Source organism: Aricia agestis, chromosome 3 (assembly GCF_905147365.1).
Source record: "Aricia agestis chromosome 3, ilAriAges1.1, whole genome shotgun sequence".
NCBI classification, from domain to species: Eukaryota; Metazoa; Arthropoda; class Insecta; order Lepidoptera; family Lycaenidae; genus Aricia; species Aricia agestis.
In genome coordinates, this window is record NC_056408.1 from 13,788,051 (window position 1) to 13,811,112 (window position 23,062).

At 34.8% G+C, this 23,062-nt stretch overlaps 1 protein-coding gene across 1 annotated transcript in view; it reads right to left on the bottom strand.

Moving 5' to 3' along the window:
• LOC121725303 (neuropeptide CCHamide-2) overlaps positions 1-23,062 on the bottom strand; it is a 69,422-nt gene that overhangs the window by 38,681 nt on the left and 7,679 nt on the right. The window lies entirely within an intron of this gene.

The window sequence follows — 23,062 nt, forward strand, 5'->3', positions numbered from 1 at the left end:
ACTGACAGTTTTGATGGTTTGATAAGGCATTGGATAAAGGTGCATGTGAGATAGAGATTAAGTTTCATTAATAGTTTCAATGCCTTACCATTCATAATAAATAATTTTATACTATAAGAATTGCAATGTAATGAACTAACATAATTTAAATTTTAATTGTACTTTCTACTAAAACTATGGATTTGCTGTGATCCGAAATAAATGATTAGTAGTATTATTATTTAAATTTACAAAGTTTCATAGCCCTTTGGGGGTAGAATTAATAAAAAACTTTCTTAGCGGATGCCTACGTCATAACATCTACTTGCATGCCAAAGAACAATGGCCAAATCGTACCAGGTGGGCGGTGGCGTCCCGATATGCCATTAGTATTAAAAAATTCCCTAATATTTTAAGGCATCGAAAATCATTAGAAATGTGTCTATAAATAGCCACAAAAAAAAGATCAATATATTTTAGTTTCGTTATATTCTGACAGCCGGCGATCATTCGCATTCGTTCTATTATTTGGGTAATACTCTAGGAAAAATTGAAATAATTAGAAACGAGATCGCCGAATATACACTTGTAGGCCACACCGCAGTCGGGAAAAAGGTAGTTCTTAAGTCTAACCTCAAAATAATTGTAAACGTTATTAATTATTATAAAAAATCGTGGCTATTTAGACATAATTCTCAAACGGAATTATGTTTAGAGCATAAGAACAACCAAATCTAACTATAGTTTATTTTGGGACATCAAAAATAAAAGTCGAATCCAGCTCCTATACAAATTTGGCCATGATTCTTTTAGCCCAATCCGTCCAGTGGTTTGGGCTGTGCGTTAAAACATCACTATGTCAGTTAGTCCCTTTGTGATATATATAATATTTAGATATCTGTATGCTGAGTATTCATAAAATTATATACATTATTTTTTTTTGGATGGGAATGGCCAGAGAAGAAATTGGAGAAAAGAAGGCTTGTTCCTTGGAAACGTCGAGTAAAAATTTGAAATTACCTAGTTTTATATCAGAGATCAAGAGAAAAGTGAAAGAAAGGTATACTTAATAAAAGAAAATACTGCTTATCAGCAAAATTCCTACAAAATGGCGGAAGAAAACTCAAAAAAGAAATGAGTTAAACTTTAGAGCTTATTACAAAAGACAAAAAGAAAAGAAAAAATGGAAAAAAATCGAGAAATAAGTGTTCATAAATAGAGATGAACTTGTAAAATTACGAGAAAACAAAAATAAGTAAATTTCGAGCTGTAAAAGCTGTGAGCTACATTTGAGTTGCTATTCTGTCCAAAGAGATTTAGAATATAATTATTTTTAGGTTCATCGTACCTGGATCTTAATAAATATGTACCGATTAAAACAATATTTGTTGTTATTTTCTCATTTTTCAGATTTTATTTGAAAGTGTCTATTTCTTACCATTGGCAGGTTATGGTTGTATAGAACATCTTTAATTCTACCCCTTTTGTGACAATCATACATGTGCAACTTATTAATCAGTGTTTTTTTACGATGTTTTAGATAGAATTATAATTATTTCTAATTACCGTTACACAAAATTTTACATTTGTCTAATTACCGTACCCATAAAAATGTTAAGTGTTATTATCTAAAAAACTATAATTAACTGTACCACGCCAAATTTATTTTTGTATTCGTATCTTTCATTACTTTCATATTTTAATGAGTTTAAGTCAAATTAGCGAAGAAAAAAATGGTAACGGTAATTAGGCAAATAATGCCAAACCTGAGAATGGCCGTAAAACTAAAAGCAGACTCATAAATATAATTATATTAATGAGTCTGTTTTAATTAATATACCTAGAGCAGATTGGAGTATGCACTCCGTTTTTTTTTGTCGCTGTATTAAAAAATAACATGTTATAAAAATAACAATAACATTGCATAGTAAAATATCATTAAAATTATGAAATAACAACATAAAAATACTTCAATTAAGATCTTTACAAAATACACATTCGTAATAATTTTATTCAACTCCTTTACAAAAGTATGAATGATGTTGATTTCATGTAGAGACGATTTATCAACTTTATATCTGTGTGAGAGGAATAATTAATCGGTAGATCTGTCCCTATACGTTTCAGCCTTCCAATTAAATGACTACTCATATCGGCCATTAATTAAACGATTATATTTTCAGTTATAACTTTAAGGGAAATGGATGGGAAGTATTTGGTTGGATTTCCGATTCTTTAGATAAATTCATCTATCACATGCAAATTATCTATTATTTTACCTATGATTATTATTGTTTTAACTAAAGCTACTAATATTTGAACTTACTAGTTGAGAACGTTATGTCAGGATAAATTCGACAAGAGGTTTTAGGAATATTAAAACTAAAATTGAAATAAGATGTAAGATTCTGTAATAAATAAATGCCCCGCAGGTATGAGGACGTTTTGGAGAATCATAATATGATTCATTTTTTTTAATTGTAAAATGTTCACTCTGCTTGCAATTCATGTCTAGTAATTCGTACTAATTTGACATTCGTCAGTTTAACAGTTTTAACATTTAATTTGCTGAATTGATTCAGAGGAATTGCTAAATGTGACCATTTTTTTACTGAGGCCGCCATAATAAAAAGAAGAAGAAGAAGAAGACCATTTTAGCCCCGCTGTGGTCTAGTGATTTTAAAACTTGACTTTTAACTCGAAAAATGTGGGCCCTAATCTCGCGACTATATTACAGTTTCGTTTTTAAGTTTGATTCAAACAATACAAGCTGAGAGGTTATGATTATCATAACATTTAATTTGCTATAATCATAATCATGATCCTCCTACGGGCACGTGTAAATTAACACTTTGAATACGAAAGTGTTTATGTATGTCTGCCTATTATCACTTAGCCCTTAGGTGCTGAACTATTTAGACGGATTCGAAATGAATTGATACTTTGAGCCTCGAAGACGGAAATAGAAGCGTCTCAAGGTAAAATCAAAAGCAATAAATGTTGCGAGCGAGCAAATTTGCGGACGACATGTAGTCTAAAATAAATGTCAACCTGTGAGGTTACGTTAAATAACATATTTACAGCCAAAAAACATCAAACGTCGCTTTGATTCATTAGGCTTCGCTGTGTTAATTGTTTTTTGTACGCGTCTTGACGGTTTTCTTAAATATCAAAGTGTAGTGTATCAAAGGATGACTTTTAACTTATACGTGAACCCACTCACGTGTTTTGCATTTTGTTAAAAAAACACTTTGACGTGAGCTATTTTAGGTAAGTGAATGTAATCATTATATTATTTTCACGTGTAATATTTAGATTACTGAAAATAGATTTTGTAAGAATTTTAGTACACACTGCTTGAATTTCGCAATATATGTAACTGTAAGTTTTGTAAACTACTAAAAATTATAATAGCAGTTAATTCTTCACTAGCTATTTGACCGAGCTTTGCTCGGTATTCGATAAAACACGAATAAAATTACATTTTCTAAAAATGATTCCTAGCTAGATCGATTTGTCGCCCCCGAAACCCCCTATACATACTAAATTTCATGAAAATCGTTGGAGCCGATTCCGAGATTCCAATTATATATTTATATACAAGAATTGCTCGTTTAAAGATATAAGATAGATGTTCCTATTTTTAAGTGAACGAGACTGTATGAAATGCCATCCGCCAAAAGGAGCCATACTATTAATGTTGTTCTACGACGCTACGCATTTCGTAGCGTAGTAGCACGTGCTACGAAGATTGTTTGAACTTTATATTTTGCGTCAGGTACAATAATGTCCTTGGTAAATACTAACCCCCTTACTAATAAACGTTCTATAAGCTTTGAATAGTTATACAGTGTTTTGTTCCTGTCACACAAGTGACATTTTTAATTGGATTGAAGAAGACAAAACACTGTATAATTATTCAAAGCTTATACAGCGTTTATTAGTAAGGGTGTAAATCTATATATTAATACGTGAGCCAAAAACTTTGTTTCCCTTTTGACGAAAAATAGGGAAACGTAGGTGAATGAAATTTTACACAGTTATAGTTTATATAGTGAAGGAGTGCATCGAGCTAATATTATTTTGAAATTATGCTTTTATCATACATTTTTTTTAAATAAAACATTACATACTACAACACACACACTAGGAAAAACGACAGATTTTTGAGTGACAAGCCTATATATACGAATTATACTCTTTTATTTATGGTTGAAGTCTGTTGACAACAAGGTGACAAATTGAAAATAGAATATAGTTTTTTTATTGAATCTTAGATACTATTAGACAATGCTAACACAGCCGGTTTGAGATCAAGTCAATATTTTTTACAAAATATAGGTAGTAGTTCTAATGTCGTTGAAACTAAGGTTGAATTTCGACCATTGGGCGATCTCTGGTTATTATTATTGTTCAAAACAATATTACCTTTGATTTGACTGGTTGCCTCCTTTAATTTTGACTTAGAAAAATAAAAAAAAAATCTTCCTGAAAGGGGGACATAAATAATAAATCCAATTTTTTATACTATAAAACAATCATACCCTTAACTAAAAGTTACATTTATCATTATTATCTATAAGTTACATTATCTAACGATTAATCCCCACTAATTTTCTTTGGAATACTTCCTATCGCCTACGCGTCAGAATAAAACACAACCCTATAATAAAGCCAGCAGAACTGTATCCATACGGATATCCGGTACGCAACTTTTGTGATATGACGTTGTCGCGGCTGTATTACATATCGAATGAGGGTCAATTCAGACCACAACGCGACGCGTAGATGCATTTCTAGTATGGATTTGAAAGCCTTCGACGTCTCGAGACAGATAATATACATGGGAACAGCTCGAGAAATCCTAGTAATATTAGTGAAAATATCTAACAGAAGATTAAAACTCTATTGACTAATTATAATAACTAGAGATCGCCCAATGGTCGAAATTCGACCTTAGTTACAACGATATTAGAACTACTATAGCCCGTCAAAAAAGTCAAGACATTAATAGAGTCGCCACTTGTTTCCGGTGTGGCCTCTTATGGCCACACTGTATTCAGTCACTATAAAAAATTTTGATACTTTATATTAAGTACAGTGTAAAAAACATGTAAATATTATTATGATTTACCTATATATATTATGTAGTTAAGAAAATTTGAAATCATTATGATGTAGTTATAGTGTGTTTAATTTACGACATTACAAGAAACAATCTAATCTATGTAAAGTATTATAATCTTTGTATATGTCATAGTCTGTCTCTGTCAAGAAAGTGAAGAAATTAAAAAGTGGCAACATCGTAGTGTCATCCCTTTCAAATCAATCTAAGAAAAAAGGGATGACATTACGATGTTGCCACTTTTTAACTTTCTTGACGGACTATATAAAAAATGCAATAACTCGATGAAACGGTTGAACTGATGTGGCTAATTTTAGTCTTTAAATATTCCTGGAAGTCCAGGGAAGGTTTATAAGTGACACGAAGTTCACCGGGACATCTAGTCACTAGTGCTACATACTATTATGAATTTATAACACCTGTTATTTAAGTACCCTTTCCCTGAGAGCTGCAGAGCTACTTTGATGACTGCCAGTGAAAGCTGAGAGAAGCTCACTCCTTTTTTATTAAGGAACTACTTATTTAAGAAATTATAAAAAATAAATTAATTAAAAACACGGTTTTGTTATTTTAATAAAATATGATCATCCAAATATTGTACAATGCAGCCGGAAACAGAATCATCGCCACTTTCTAGGTCCATGTAGTTACAGCAGTGGTGTCACAGTGAAGAGGCACTTTCATCTTCAATAAGCAGCTCTTCAATATTCTAATAAAGGGTTAATTCCCACTTCTTGTATTTATTTTCAGTGTTTTTTTTTTTTCAAAATGATAGCATAAATTCTACCAGTCATTTCGGTTATTTCTTTAAACGCTTTTTCTGCTACCTGTAAACATAATACGTAATAATTGTAATATTATATTACGCTGCATCAAAGTGTTAAAGGAGTTAAGCACATATACTGTGACGCGAGAATTTTATATACATCTAAGATATATAATTACGCAAAGCACCTAAGTCAAAGTATCAATCATTGTTAGGCGCGTTATATGATAAATTTCTTTGACAGTTCATTGTTTACGTAAACATAGGGTTTATGTAAAATTATTGCTTTATTATACTACATAATACTTACTCAGGCTACTTAAAATTGCAATAAACAATAAAATTAACTAACAAAATTTATAAAACAAACGCTTAATTACCTACTACTATGGTGATTGAGCGATCGGAATCGGAAATATGGACGCGAGAATTTCAGTAATTCTTTCGCATTTTACTATTTTTCTTCAATGAAAATCTTCAAATTTTCAGCACTCATGATACGTCTTTCACTTTAATTATTCATATTAATCACAGTAACATGTAGTTTTCACATTGTAAAACTAAATTTAAGCAAATTGAAAATCTTTGTTTTGTAAATTTTATGTCATAGAGTATTGATACAACAAAGGGACAAATGTCAAAAGAGTGTTGCTATTGCTTAAAAAAAAAGTTTCGCCTCCTAGACTAGACCTAGACTTGACGCACTATACCTATATTTTGTAAAAAATTATATTGACTATAATTATTGTCTCTGGGACTTAGCTGATCTCAGACTGGCCGTGTAAGCATTGTCTAATAGTATCTCATTATAAAAACTATAATCCATTTTCAATTTGTCACCTTGTTGTCAACAGACTTCAACCATAAATAAAAGAGTGTAACACTTATGTGTAGGCTTGTCACTCAAAAATCTGTCATTTCTCATGTGTGTGTGTAATGTTTTGTTTGTTAAAAAAATGTATGATAAACGCATAATTTCAAAATAATATTAGTTCGATGCACTCCTTTACCATATAAATTATAAACTGTAACTGTGCAAAATTTCATTCACCTACGTTTCCCCATTTTTCGTCAAAAGGGATACAAAGTTTTTCGTTCGCGTAGTAATATTATGATATCCCCTCACCAGTGGCATGCAAAATGGAAGATTTTGGCACATCTGTGGCTCCCTGGGGGGGGTTCCGCACAGTCCGAGGTACCTACACGACCAGCATACACTAAAACTGCAATTTCTTGTTCCTTGGTCTTGCAGGAGCCCATAAAAGGATCTAAATCATTTTTTAATTAAATTTTCTACCTAGAAAATAGTACTTTTATGTTATATTTGACGGCAATAATGTTATACAGCTGGTATAATTACTGGGTACCAAAATGTTCAGTAGATTTTGAGTCATATTTTAATAATAAACCACTATGTAGCGAGCCAAGAGTATTTATTTATAACCTTATAGTACTACTTACAAAATAATATCACTCAAGTCATGACTCTCATACGAGTACAAATATTTTATAAAATCAAAGATTTAAGTACAGAACAAAAATGGAGGCTGCCTTTCAAACAGCTTCAAGTAGGCTGTGTATTACATGATATCTTAAAGTAATTTCATACTCTAGGCGTTACAATACTACATAAACAATAAATTAAGGTTATAATCTGGGTGGTACAAGAGTATCAATATTGTAGGTTCAGTAAATAATATGTAGGAGTTACACAAAAAGATATCTGTTTTGTTCATGAAAAAACCTACTTTGATACTAATGCAATTTACAAAATAAGTACTAACTTTTATCCACAGAAGTTTGATTTTCTTATAATTATAAGTAATTAACAAACTACAAAATAAAATCCTCCAAATTACATGAATTAAAGGAAAACTGAGTAGAAACATGAAAAGAAAACTTGCAAAAATGCTAAAATTTTCATAAATGAGTGTAAGATTAGTATGGATAAGACCTTTTTCATCCAGTACTTGGATGCATTGTGCAAGCGTTTGACCAATGCACTATACAGCTGATGTTAGCAATTCGTGCGTTTTGCGTACTACTTATAAGCGTAATGCAATCCACGTTTTTTAGTAGTTTAGCGGATAAGTCCGGGGCTTCTACTTTAACGTATGTCGATTTATTGTACTGGTGAAAAAATAATCCTGTATATTTCCTATACAGTGTGTAACAAAAATAATTAGTGATAATACTTTAGGGTGTGTACATGTTCCTTGTAGAGAGTTCACTGTGAAAGTAGCAGCGCTGAAAGACGAAATTCTTTTTCACTTTTGTATGGGCAAGGGAATGAGCATCACAAGTTTCCCCATCCAAAAGTGAAAAAAAATTTTGATCTTTCAGCGCTTCTACTTTCACAGTGAACTCCAACAACAAAATGATTCGGCTATTCCATGTTATGCGAACATTCTACTAGCGGCCATTAAAACTCAGAGGAGGCGTCTGTGAGGCCCCCCGATACGGGATGTCACCTGTCTGTGACAAAACCCTATTCGGGGCTCTAATCGGACGGTACTAGTTTTCGTCATTATTTAGAAATTAAAGAACGTTTTATTAGTGTTAGAGTTTAGTTAAACGAAACTACGTTAAATTATCATTGCAGTAAAGTAATATGAACTGCATAAATATGTTATTTAATGCTTTAAAAGCCAAAATCATTGTGCGAGTAAGGGCCATGCACGGGTTAGATTGCCGTTTCAACTCTTTTTTTTTACTTCTATTTGTTAAACACACACTTCATTCTAATAAAAACTGAAAGATTACTTACATAATATGCACTTCCCAGTTCTTCTCAGCAAATAACTCTGTTTTATAACTTTTTAAAACTCTTTTAAACTGCGCTGTCCTTACTCGTCGCGGCCGTTTTTTGAAGTGAGATTTCGCATTCCGTCCTTGTCTACCGAGAACTCAAATGACGCTTGCTAGCTGTCTTGTTCTACTTAGACGCGTTTTAATAGGATAGACAAAGACAAAAGAAGTTTTATCGCTGTGTTTGCACATTAAACATGTGAGGGTACCCATCGCCCCGGAAAGGGATTGCGCACAGTATCGAAATTTTGAAGTGCGCCCCCTAGCGGGATTCGCCACTGGTGAGGGGATATTATGTGTCTGTCATAATTATGGTTAATTTTATGTAGTCAAAGTTACATAATCGACATGATCTAGAGTGTTCTTAGCAATAGTTCATCATCATCAGCATTTGTGCTGATAAAATTTGGGGTTTATAATCTTTTTAATAAAAGGTTGTACAGTTCCGATCACTCATTCTGATTCTTGATTGTTAAATTTTCGTATCGGTTTTTTAACTTATTTCTTAATTTAATTTTTCTGAATAAAAATTATCTCTGATTGGTATAACCTTTTTATGAGAATTATTTCATATTTTATTGATAAAAACATCAGAATATTTCTCAAAGATGATATTGAATGGTATTCTATAGGGTGTCTACTGTCTCGTCATAGGTAACAATAGCGGCAAGTACCCACTTAACCTCCCGATGCACAAGACGTGTAAAAAACAACCCATACCTATATAAGTAATATGTATTTATTATATGATCGGAACACGGCACCAGGTTTACTATTGTAGTCCTATATAACTTTTAGGACTAAATGCTATGCTTCATTATAAAGTACAGTACCTAACAGTACTGGATCGACGTTGCCTGCAAACTATAGAAACCTTACATTTTTACCCCAGTAGGGTTAGATTTTTTTTTTAAATTAATTATAGTCAGAATTTTCTTTGCACCAGTGTTTAGAAGAGGTCACAAATAGCTTAAATTCGAAAACTCGACCAGCCACGACGTGTGCGTTAGCCGCTATATTGGTTTGAAGGTCCAATCTTTTTTTAGCTATATCTCCCACATATCTCCTTTATTTTTTATTTTTTCAAGAAAATGATAAGGATCAAATTTGTCGAAAATTTGATTTTCTACAACTTTAGTCCTAATAATTTTTATTGTAAAATCAATATTTAAGGAAATAACTGCAAACAACAAGTCAAAGTATAATTTCGACCTGTTCGACCTGTATCGCGATTATTGTCAAATACAGAAAAAAAACCAGAAATAAACTTGTAGCTCTTTACATTAACCACAATTAAAATTAAGAATTTGCTGTCTGTCCGTCTGTCTGTCTCCAGGCTTCAAGAACGGTGATAGGTAGAGACTTGAATTTTTCAGATATTATGTATTTTGTTTCCCTCTATAACAACAAATACTAAAAAACATATTATATTTAATATTTCATGGGGCTCCCATATAACAAACATGATTTTAGTCGCCTTTTTTGCTTTTTATCAAAAATAGCAGCACTAAGACAATTAAAATATGCATAAAATATTTGATTGTATTTGTACTTTAATAATTAATAATAAAATTAAAATAAAATAAATATTTAGGGGGGGGGGGGGGGCTCCCGTACATAAAGCACAAATTTTTGTCATCTTTGCCTTATAATGGTACGGAACCGTCATGAGCGAATCCGACTCGCACTTGGCCATTTTTAAATAATTATTCAGGTGTAGGTTGTGCCGTAATTGTTAAAAGGTCTAATTCATGATCAGAAATATTCAGTTTTATCCAATCGCTCGGGTCCCGGTACATTTACCATAGGTGTAGGACCTTAAATATTGATTTCTAAAAAAATTCATGAGGATTAAATTTGTAGGAAATTTAATGATCTATCACCTACAGCTTTGTTTCTACAATTATTTTCACTTAATCTGTATATATAAAACTCAAAGGTGACTGACTGATTGACATAGTGATCTATCAACGCACAGCCCAAACCACTGGACGGATCGGGCTGAAATTTGACATGCAGGTAGATGTTATAACGTAGGCATCCGCTAAGAAGGATTTTGATAAATTCCAACCCCAAGGGGTTCAAATAGGGGATGAAAGTTTGTACATAATAATACTTCTTAACGCGAGCGAAGCCGCGGGCAAAAGCTCGTTCAAAAATAATTGACATACAAGCGAAATTATACTTTGGCTTGTTTTTTGCATTTATCTCCGTAAATATTGATTTTACAATGAAAATTGTAAGAACTCAAAATGTAGAAAATTAAATTCACAACAAATTTAGTTCTTATCATTTTCGTAAAAAAATATAAAATAAAGGAGATATAGCTAAAAAAAGATTGGACCTTCAAACCAATATGGCGGCTAACGCACACGTTGTGGCTTGTCGAGTTTTCGAATTTAAGCTATTTGTGACCTCCTCTAAACCACAGTATAGCAATATGACATATATAGCAATATGACATATCCCTACAGTAGTGAAACGAATGTACTTGCGCAGAGCAACGGAGGGGTACCCGCGGGGAAGCGGGCGGCGCGGGCCCGCGTACACAAACTCGCGGAGTTTGCGTACCTGCGCCCACAGGGGTGACGTTGGCGCGTTGTCTACGAATTTTGTGTTGTAAAACGATAACTTATCTTATAAACAATGGGATATTATAATAAATGTTCAGTGTACATATGTAAATCTGATTCAAAAAACAAAAAGGATTTAAATTTTCATAAATATCGGCTCACAGTTTACACTAATATTGTGTTGGCCTTATCGGCATGTATTTGCATCTCTGTTTTATTGTTTACGTTGTAAGTAGTGTAAAGGAGAGAAACAATATAGAATAAATTAAAAATCTGTCAAATACCCTGTTACATACTAATTAGTACCTATTTACCCAGGTACACATTTCAAGTGTAACATACCGCGCCCTTACCGCGCACATAATAAGTTTTGAAGTGCTTCTGTTACACCTGACGTGTGATTAATTATTGGATATTTTATATATTCGAAATTTCGAATGCGTCTTCATTATTTTAATCCTTCGATCGTGATTCGTGGATCCTTGGATAGATCCAAGGATGATCCGGTGAGCGAGACACAATAGAATAACAATAGATGTTATTCTATTGTGTCTCGCTCACCGGTGAGCTTATGGGGCTTGATGGGTAAGATTAATTAATTTTTTAAATAGAGAACTAAAATCATCTAAAAATTTCACGGCAATCTGGCAGTACGACATAATATGTACGATTCATCTACCGGCTCAAAAATTTCCTTTCCACTCCGGTCAAGACCTTGCTGGTCCATTCCCTTATCTTTCCTATAATTAACTATGGTGACCTGTGCTGTTTAGATCTTAATGCCGACAAACTCTATAAACTCGACCGATTGTTTAATAATTGCCTCCGATTCATATTCAACCTTCGAAAATACGACTATGTTTCATCGTATCGCTCCAAGCTACACTGGTACCAGTACGTCAGCGCCGCTCTGTGCAGGCACTGTGTGTGCTATATTCACTGCTACATCATCCCCATACTCCCGAATATCTCGCCCCTCACTTTCAATACCGTTGCAGCATGCACGATAAAAACCTCCGATCCACTTCAAATCAGCTTTTAAGTTGCCCTTCTTACAAGTCAAGTTCCGTCCATTCTTCTTTTAATATCCAGGCTATTCTCCTCTGGAACGCTCTTCCTCCGGAAATCAGGATCTCAAAAACCGGAGATACTTTTAAGCGCAGGGTACGTGAGTTTTGCTTGAAACAGTTGGCAGACTCTTAGTTTTCATAATTTATGGCATAAATTAATATTTATAATATTTTTAGCATCATCATTGATCAACTATATATTATTATAATATAGTTATTATATAATAATATATTACGTATGGTTATCGGTTTTATTTATATATAATTTTATGTGTGATAATATGTATATTATAAGTATAGTATAAAACTATATAATATATATTTTATAAGTATAATATATACTTATTATTTTTTTCTGTCTTTTCCTCTTTCAACTCGACTGGCACCTATACAACTTTGTCCTTGTATCGCCCAAAGGTTGACTGGTAGATAATGCCTTACGGCATTAAGTCCACCTTTGTACCTATATGTGCATAAAGTTTTTAAAATAAATAAATATGTAAATATAACACGCTGATTAAACAGATTAAATGATAACATTTGCATCACAAGCACAATATTTTATTTTTATTTTATTTCCCGTTTCGTGGCAACCTTGGCATATCTGCTCGGTACCTGTATGGAATTGACATAAGACGAGTCAACGTCATTTAACGAACGCTTATGTCAATTCCATAATGAATGAATGAATGAATGAATGAATGAAAAATATTTATATAACGGGCATAATAAAAGAAGTCGTGGTCCTGCGCCTGATCGCTCGCCATTCGCCAATCGTGTCGGCCTTCGGTCCCACTGGGTTATGACAGTAAAAAGAATAGAGAGTGCTCTTGAGTACTGCGCACACACTTGGGCCCTATAAAATTACTCCCGCGTAACTGGCCTGGGGGGTGAGCCAAAATCTTTTCGTTTTCGCTTCGTTATAGAATCGCCGATGACAATGTATGGAATTGACATAAGCGTTTGTTAATATGACGTTGACGTTCGACTCGTCTAATGTCAATTCCATACATTTTGATTGGCGATTCTATAACGAAGCGAAAATGAAAAAGTTTCGGCTAAATGGCCAGGTTTCTGAAACCGGCCACCGTCACCGACCCGGTGTGGGAGTTATTATTAGTAATTTAGCTGAAATAAAATCAACTAAGATTTCTCACAAAACGATCATTATATAGGAGGGTGTAACAAAACAAAGTGACAATACTTTAGGGTGTGTAAGAGTCCCAGTATAGAGTTCACTGTGAAAGTCGCAGTCCTGAAAGATTTTTTTTTATTAAAATAATAAAAAATGGCATATTCATGACGCCGCCGGGGCGCTTACTTATGCAAATCACAAAAACTCTCTTCTTTTTACACGCCCTTAAGTATTACACTTTGTTTTGATACACCCTGTGATGTGTATATTTCAAGTTTTATTGATTTATCATTTTAGAATCTTATTTTAACAATTTCACTTATCGTTAAAATATTGTTTTTTAATTCCTGGGTTCAAATAATATAACCTCATTCTTGTTATTTTATTAAAATTACTAAAAGCAAGTTCAACTTCTTACAACATTCTCCATAACTAAACGTAAACGACTCAACTAGACATAACAATTACTATAAAACTACTGTAGAACTGTACTAGCTAACTGCTGGAAGGTAAAACTGCAGGAAACTTTCAGATCATGCACCTAATATTTGATGTTATGTGGAATTTACACAATAATCAATAATCATCATTGTCTTACTAGAGAGTAGAGACTATAATTCTTACAGTAGCAACAAGTGAAGAAAACAACAGGTTTCACAGAAAATGAAGCAGCAGGACTCGTTAAGGTTTTGAGCACGCGCTACAAGTGTCGGTAGAGCTAATGAAAGATCTTACATTCTGACACATTAACCTTGAAATTTCGCACGCGTGTTCCTCTTATGCTAAGTACTCACATACGGTTTTGCTCGATAGTTTTACTCCAAATCGAGCAATAACCACCGTGTGGACCGCAAAACTGACAGGTCGAAGGCTCGCTTCGAGCCGGCCTCGATGGAATTAAATATGTGACTTATATAAGACTGCCGGACGGTGTTAGCGAAGCCGATGACGCATATATTTAATTTATGTTTAGGTAGTTCGTACTTTCCGGATAGGTGGAAAATGTCCCGCGTTGTACCTATACATAAAGGAGGAGACGAAACCAGAGTCGAGTCTTATAGGCCGGTTGCGATCCTTTCGACGCCAGCAAAGGTATTTGAAGCCGCCATCTAAAGGGGGATTCAAGCGCAAATTGAATCGTCGCTGACGGATTGCCAACACGGTTTTCGTCCAAACAGGAGTACTAGTAGTAATTTGTTAGAAGCGATGGGGTACATTACACCCCATGTAGATAAAGGGTTGCAGGTAGTCGCGATTTATTTGGATTACCGAATAGCATTCGATGTTGTCGATCATGACATTCTGCTGACAAAAATGGCTAAAATAGGTTTTACTCCTAAGCTACTGCTATTTTTTGTAAATTATTTGAGAGACAGGACGCAGTACGTAGAATTTGCGGGCTGTCGATCAGCACCATATGCTACAGAATCTGACGTGAGTCAAAATAGTAATTTGGGGCCATTAAAATTTCTCATAATGATTAATGACTTACCGGAGATAATTAGGTATATAATATGCCTACTATTCGCGGATGATCTCAAGTTGTTACTGGCGATCAGAGGCCTCAGCGATTGTGAGCGCCTCCAGCAGGACCTGGCGAAGGTAGTCGAGTGGAGTCGGCAAAATAAGCTGGAATTTAATGTCTCCAAATGTTCGGTCATTTCGTTTAGCCGAGTGATGACTCCCCTGATTCACGACTACAAGGTAAATGATATTACTTTGTCAAGGGAAAAGTCTGTGCGGGATCTCGGCGTCCGGGTAGATGACAAGCTGTACTTCTGGGATCACGTTTCTAACGTCTGTAAGAAGGCATACCGACGCTTAGGCTTCGTACTACGAAGGTCCGCGACGTTTTGGAATGTTAGGGCGATTACAGCGTTATACGATGCGTTCGTGAGAAGTCAGCTGGAGTTCAACGCGGCTGTGTGGGCCCCACACGAGAGCAAGTACAAGCTCATGCTGGAACGTATTCAAAATAAGTATTTGCGTTTTCTGTACTTATAATTGTATGGAGTGTATCCTTTCTACCCGCTGATGTATCCGACGCTGTTTGTGTTAGGCATGGTGGGATACAACAAGTTGGAGACCAGGAGGGACTTGAGTTTGGCGTGCTTTATGTTTAAAGTGTTGCGTGGCAAATTAATTTATCCGGGTTTACTGCAATGGCTGGCACTGAACGTCCCTGATAGGTATGTGTGGCGGAGGCGGTCTCCCGAGCTTTTCGCGACGCCGCACTCTAGAACGAACTTATTAAAATACGCGCCCATTGTAGAAGCAATCCGAATACTTAACAAAGTCAACAACAAGTTGGACTTATTCATATGTCCTTTGAGTGAGTTCACATCTATTTACTACGCTATCGAATTGGATAGTAGTCTGTAATGATAGTTGTAAGAATGTTTAATAAATAAATAAATAAATGTCAAATATGTCATTTCCTTCGATTCGGAGTAAAACTATCGAGCAAAACCGTATGTGAGTACTTAGCATAACGATGTAACCTTCCACTAAGGCCCGGTACACATTGGGCGTTTTGAAGCGCGCTTTGCTAACGCGCGTTTCGAGAACCAGAAGAACGGATTCTGTTGAAGCGTACACATCCAAGCGCGCGTTACACGCGCTTCAAAACTCCCGAAATGTGTACCAGCTCTAAGAAAGGTTTTTAAGCTATTGCACAGCTTTTATGGCGGGCCTAACAGCCCCCACTCCAACCGGCACGGCGGTGAGGCGTTGCCAGACTTCGGTATGGTGTTTGTGTGCGTGCGACTAGACGTATGCTAATTATAATTGCATGAGTTGATAAAAATTGGTATGCAATTGCTTTACCGCGGCAGTCCCCGAGTTCCCCACGTATTTTTAATTGATCCTCAAGGAGTCCAAACGCTAATACACTAGTATTTCACGCGGGCAAAGTCATTAATTTATTTTGTTTTAATACAGAATAGAGTGAAGGGCCGGCAATAAAGGTGCCCCCGGTGTGACGCCCTGGCAAATACACACAGGGCTAATGAACGAACCCCTGACAAATATTTTGCCTGATTTATCACACTTAACTGTACCGACTGCAAAAAAGAGTATTTTATTGAGCAATGTTTGAAAATTAAATGGGATTTTTCCATATTATAGTTAACCAGCTATTAAAAAATTGAAAGTTCAACAAATATAAGCCGCGACGGGTACAACTTTGGTCCGCAAAGAGAAACCAGCGAAAGGCTCTCGCGCAGACCCATCTTTTAGCAGCAAAAAGTTCAATTATTATTATCAGTACTGTGTTCACAATAGTGCCTTGTCTTTGTATAACTAAAATTACATTTAAAAAGTGTTGATATTTTATTAGCAAGAGCGTTAATATTCACGTAAGTATGAAAATGATAAAATCTATACTATAATATTATAAATGCGAAAGTATCTCTGTCTGTATGTCTCGCTTTCACGCCAAAACTACCGAACCGATTGTAATGAAATTTTGTATACAGATAGTCTAAAGCCTGAGAAAAGACATAGGCTACTTTTTTACTGGGAAAAAGCGTTGTAAGCGGGTGAAAATGCGTAAATTTGTTCAAATTAAGTTAGTTCTACAAAAATTATAATAGATGGCGCCGTGCGTCTCCTACATCGCGCTAACGCTTGGCCAAAAGTCTTTCTATAAGCGGTGGTGTCATCTTACAACTAAGATTCGATTTTTTTCGATTGTTATTTCTATTTTACGTTATTTCATAACTCAGTACTTTATCTATGCAGTGACGTAACCTTAAACCTATCAATGATAAATAGTTTATGGGTAAAGTTGTGTGATTGGGGGGCTAAATAAGCTTAAAAATTTGGCATAAAATATAAAGTTTTATTAAAAAAAAATTGAAATATTATGTGCACACTGCACAGCTGATTTGATTTAAGGGATACCAGGGTTTTTTTTATAAAAGCTTTTGACACCAATTTTGTTGACATCGCGCGCTATAAACTGAAGTCCACGCGGACGAAGTCGCGGGCAACAGCTAGTAGTAAATAAATGGGAGAAATTATAGTTTAAACTGTAACTTTTGAACAGAACCACTGAAATATCGGTTATTTTTCGTCCATTTTATCAGCAACTTTTGTGTTATCGTTAAATAGCGCTGAGTCAAATTATGGTCAGCGCTATTGCTATAAAATACAAAAGCCTTATTTTACTATATAATTATATTTGACTGATTGAATAAAATAAAATCTGCTCTTTCAATGCTGCTAAAAGTACTCTACGTAGTCTAAAATATAAGGGACACATACCCTAAAATAAAACATATTATCACTTAATTTTGATGTTACACCCTGTAAATTGGCTGTAAATTGGTCAAGTATGATTGATGTAATACCACATAAACGCAACGCTTAATAACGCTTTTTGTCAAATTATCAAAAATTTGTAAGGGTCATTAAGTAGGTCATTAAATAAAAACCATTCGTTATGATTGGGTTTTTGAAGTATTCCGGTGATTTATTTAAGCAAATAGATTGTTGGTTATTAACTATGTTAGTATAATTTTGAAAATGCATCAATATATTATTAAAAGTTAAAAACTGTAACTTGCCCATGCAAGACGTTGTATAGCATATACGTAATAATCTATCCAACATAATATTATATGTCGCAGTCATCTAGTTGAATCTACTATTACATTGAAATGACTAGCGAATTCATTGAATGAAACCATTTAATTGAGTGACCAACTCGTCAAGTCGTTACAAACGTTTAACATAGTTCAACGTCTAAAGGCCAACTCGTCAAGTCTGTGAATGCAAAATTAAATGGTTTCATTCAATGAATTCGCTAGTTATTCAATCAAATAGCAGATTCAACCAGGTAACAGCTATATATCTATTGACCTCTATACAGCAGTATTTCCGGACCTATACGACCTGCAAACCTTCAAGAAAAGAGCGTATTCCCTCTTAAAAGGCCGGCAACGCACCTGCAGCTCTTCTGATGTTGCGAGTGTCCATGGGCGACGGTAGTTGCTTACCATCAGGTGACCCGTTTAGTTTGGTTGTTTGCCCCCTTATTTAATAAAAAAAATACACAGGTGCCTTTAGATTTACTACTTTAGATATACTTTTTGTACACTTACATCGATAAAATATTATTTACTATATTTTAGTTCTTTGTTGAATTTGTATCGCTGCTACGGATACTAACCTCTAGATTACATCATCATATTTATATGTATGTGTCCCATAGGTATGTTATTCTATTCTAATTTGTGTTTACTACATTCTGAGGTGAAGTTAGTAATAAATTAATTATTCCGGGCCGACAAGTAACTTTGACACTTAATTTTGTGCGACATAATTATTATCACATAAGAATGGAAGAGTTAAGTATACGCGGTTTACATACTGGCTAAGAATACTCTAAATGCCGCCGCTCCGACTATGTTTTCAGAGATCAGAGACTAGATTAATAATTACTTAATTTTTATTACATTAAGATTTTGACAAACCTAAGCCCCACATATTATCCTTTGTCTTTTGCCGAGACGCAAAGTATATCCATACTAAATTTTAGCACAATCAGTTCAGTTGGGCGTGAAGAAGTAACAAATAACCAGACAGACACACTTTCACATTCATAATATTAGTATGGATAAGAAAGACATAGGAAAAATTCGGTCTTCACAATAGATTAACCGTCAAAGGATTAAAAATAATATTATTCCAAGAAATATTCGCCAGACGATTATGAGTAGCTGTTACCCTCTAAGTATTTGTGTAGGAATCACAGAAATCGAACCCTCACATAAAGCGATAAAAGGTAAAAAGTTTTCGAATCTGTTTGAGCATCACCAGTAGTAGGAATGTGCAGGATTAATTTTATGATCCTATAAATAAAACGCGGTACGCAAAAACGATCCTTTGAAAAATATCCCTTCTGCGTTTGGGACGCTTTGCCTTTTAGCTGCGTAATCGCTTAATACCATTAGTCGGTTAATATAATAAATAATATTTAATTTTCAGTTTATTGATTCGTCTGTAATATAGTTTTAGGGTTCTGTACTCAACGGGTAAAAACGGGACCCTATTACTAAGACTTCGATGTCTGTCTGACCGTCTTACCTTAATGCTAAATAGTAAAATTATGAAATTAGAATAAACAAAACATTAGTACTATAATACGACCTCTACTAAGGCCCGATTCGACCAAACCTGAAGTTGAATGATAGTGTAACTATCATGAGAATAATAATTATACCAGCGGTAGGCAACAGGCGAACCGCGATCTGTATGCTGACCGCGAAAGTTCGAATCTCGAACCGCGAAATATTGTTATGTATTTTATACCAAGTATCTAAAATTAATACATAGATAAGGTATACGTATACCTTTATTAATTAAAATAATATTTTTTAAGCTACATAGGACAAGTGTTTTTTTTGACGTCGTAAAAATTCGAGCCCCATTAAAAATTAGTTGCCGACCTCTGAATTATACTCTAGGATAGCGGTTTACACTTTACTGGCCAAGGGCCACACAATATGGCAGCACCAGGCCACAGAGCCTGTGCAGGGAGGACAATGCAGGCTGATCACCTGATTGTCTGACAAGTAAGAATATGATCCATGCGTCGGATGGGCATGTAAAAAGTCGGTCTTGCGCCTGATCTCTCGCCAGTCGTGTCAGTCTTCCGTCCCACTGGGTTATGAGAGTAAAGGAATAGAGAGTGCTATTGTGTACTGCGCACACACTTGGGCACTATAAAATTACTCCTCCGCGTAGGTGGCTTGGTTTCATTGAAACCGGCCACCGTCACCGAAACCGGTGTGGGAGCTATTATTATTAGCATAGTAATTGACCATTTAAATAAGCACTTTGTCACGGGCCGCACAATCTATGTATCTATCTATGTCAATAATTACAGTTCACAATGACACCAACCATGACACCCTGTTGTGCAACTACTCTCAGTTTGATATTTACTACATCAAAATCGCCCGTGTGAATATTTACTACCGTGTAATTACTTTTCTCATGGATTAGAAGTTTGTAAATCACAAAACTAGCTTACTTTTAGATTAGGAAACAGTTATACGCGGGTAAAATTTTACTCCAGTTTGGTCGAATCCGCCCTTAGGGATATGTGTAAATATTCCTCGAACAACTTAGCTCTTGTATACCCGACTTAAATGTCAAAGGAAGTCATACCCTTATTATAATTTACAAACAGGTTATAGGTGCCTTTAAGATGTATTAAATATTTTATGGTAAAAATTCCGTATCGCGCCACCAGCGATTTTGAGGCCGTTTTTTTTTTTACAGTCGCGTTATAATCTGTAAACATCAGAACTAGTATACTTAATTGTTATGATGGCGCATGACTATTTCTGGCAAAAGAAAGTCGACGGAGCCCCGCTACGCGGGGCTCCTATTTCTGGGTGTTGTGGTCTACGTTCCAACCTAACCTAACCTACTTTTGGACTTTCTGGATTGTGTTTGTTTTTGTTTTGGCGGGGGGCTGCGCCCCCCGAGCCCCCCCGCTTTGGTATCTGTGGCTAAGTAGTTGAAAAAGACTGATGTTTTTGATCATTTTTCTGTCATTTGACAAACGATGTTTGCCGACTTTTCTCATTTTATCATACGAATATTTGTTGTTTACAATATTTACATTATTACCATTTAAAACAAATAATATAGGTACGTATTATAAGATAAAATTATCTTAAATTTTCGAAAAATAGTCATGCGCCATGCGCCATCATAACAATACTAGTTCTGATGTTTACAGATTATAACGCGACTGTAAAAAAAAAACGGCCTCAAAATCGCTGGTGGCGCGATACGGAATATTTACCTATTTTATTGCTGATAGATATACTGTCCATAGATACTACAGTTTGTCGCGAAAAGTCCTCATGGTGCTACACTCTTACTGAGTAAACTAAAATTGTTCTAGTTGTCAGTACTTGCGGAGATAAAATATTAAAAAAATCTTTCTGCTTTTGCTCCTTATACCTTTGTATAATTAAGGTCAGACACACCAAAACAAGACGAGTCGCGATATGGCAATGCTAGCAATACGAAAACATTTCATGAAACGTCACGCTATTTTACATTACAATTCTGTATAGTTTTGATTGCAATTGTATCTAAGACTATTAGCCAAGTCACGCCTTATTTCATTTCCGTGTGAACTGACTCGTAGTCGTCGTACAACTAGGCCGGCCGCAAACATACGTTTTCCGCATGCGATTTCCGAATTTGTTTTTCGTATTCGAAAATACAATTGCATGGAATCAGTAGAAAATACCTTAACTGCCGCGCACGTTCGTTTTTCCCCGTACTGAAGAAATTCCCCACATACGTTTCAGGTACAAGGCGACGCGCGTGAAATAAACGAAAGTTTGCGCTAGTCTCACGGAATTCCGAATTCGGAAATCGAATACGAAAAACATGCGTTTGCGGCCAGCCTTAAGCATCTTAGGTTGTTATTTGATTATTTTCCTAACCAACTTTTCCACATTTTCAACTTTTTAAAAATCACACATCAACCCTATAACTTAGAGGAAAATTGACTTTAAAAAGAAGAAATGACGGGATGTAAGAATTGTTGTTTTGATCTTGAAAAGTATTTCCTTCCTTATTCGTGTACGAAGGAAACTGGCATGTAGGCTTTTTTAGTATTCGCGTTTTTGAATATAATATTCATAAGTCGAATGAAAATGTTGTGTATAAAAAGAATTTGCAGGTAAAACCGGAACAGCATAAGTTTGCAAAAAAATTAAAGTATACTTTGCGAGCTTAATTTTGTCTTTGAAAAAAAATTAATGATGTACCTACATACCTACATTAATTTTTTTATAAATCAATCCGAACTAAATGATTATGAAAAAAATATGTTTTCGATAGTGTTAAGGAACTAATTATAATAATTATTATTCATTACAAATTAAAAACGTAATTTGTTGTAACAAGATTTCTAAAACTTTGAGAAATTTTAAAATTCAAGGAAAATAAACTTTTCTCACCAAAAACCATAACGCATAAACCAATTTGAACCCCGACTTTTGTTTTTGTTAACGGATTAAATAAAAGATGAAATTCCAGGTTTTATTTGTTTGTTCTAACTAGATGTCGCCCGCAACTCCGTTGCGTCAAAATTAGTTTATCGCGCGAGAACCGTACATTTTTCCGAAATAAAAACTTTTCCAGAAAAAAAAACCAGGATTAAAAGTATCTTCATGCAACATTTCAGCAAAATCAGTTCAGCGGTTTGTGTGTAAGAGGTAACAGACAGAGTCACTTTCGCAATTATAATATTAAGTATGGACACTTCAAAGATTAGTAAATTCGTCGTAAGGTAACTTTTACAGTTTCTTTAAGTTAGTCTTAGGGAAGTTTAACTGAATTTTAAGTCTTGTACTTGGTAACTACTAACTGTTGCTGGGTCGCAGTTTGGCGAATACCGCAGGGCTATCACGTATCTCGCGAAAGCAAAACGATGGCAAAAATTGTGCAAAAATTGCGCAAAAATCGCAATTTCGTATTATGTATCAGCAAAAACAATACGATTGCAATCGAGCGACAATACTCCCTCTGCCGAACAATCAAGGAACTATAATTGCATTACAATCGCTA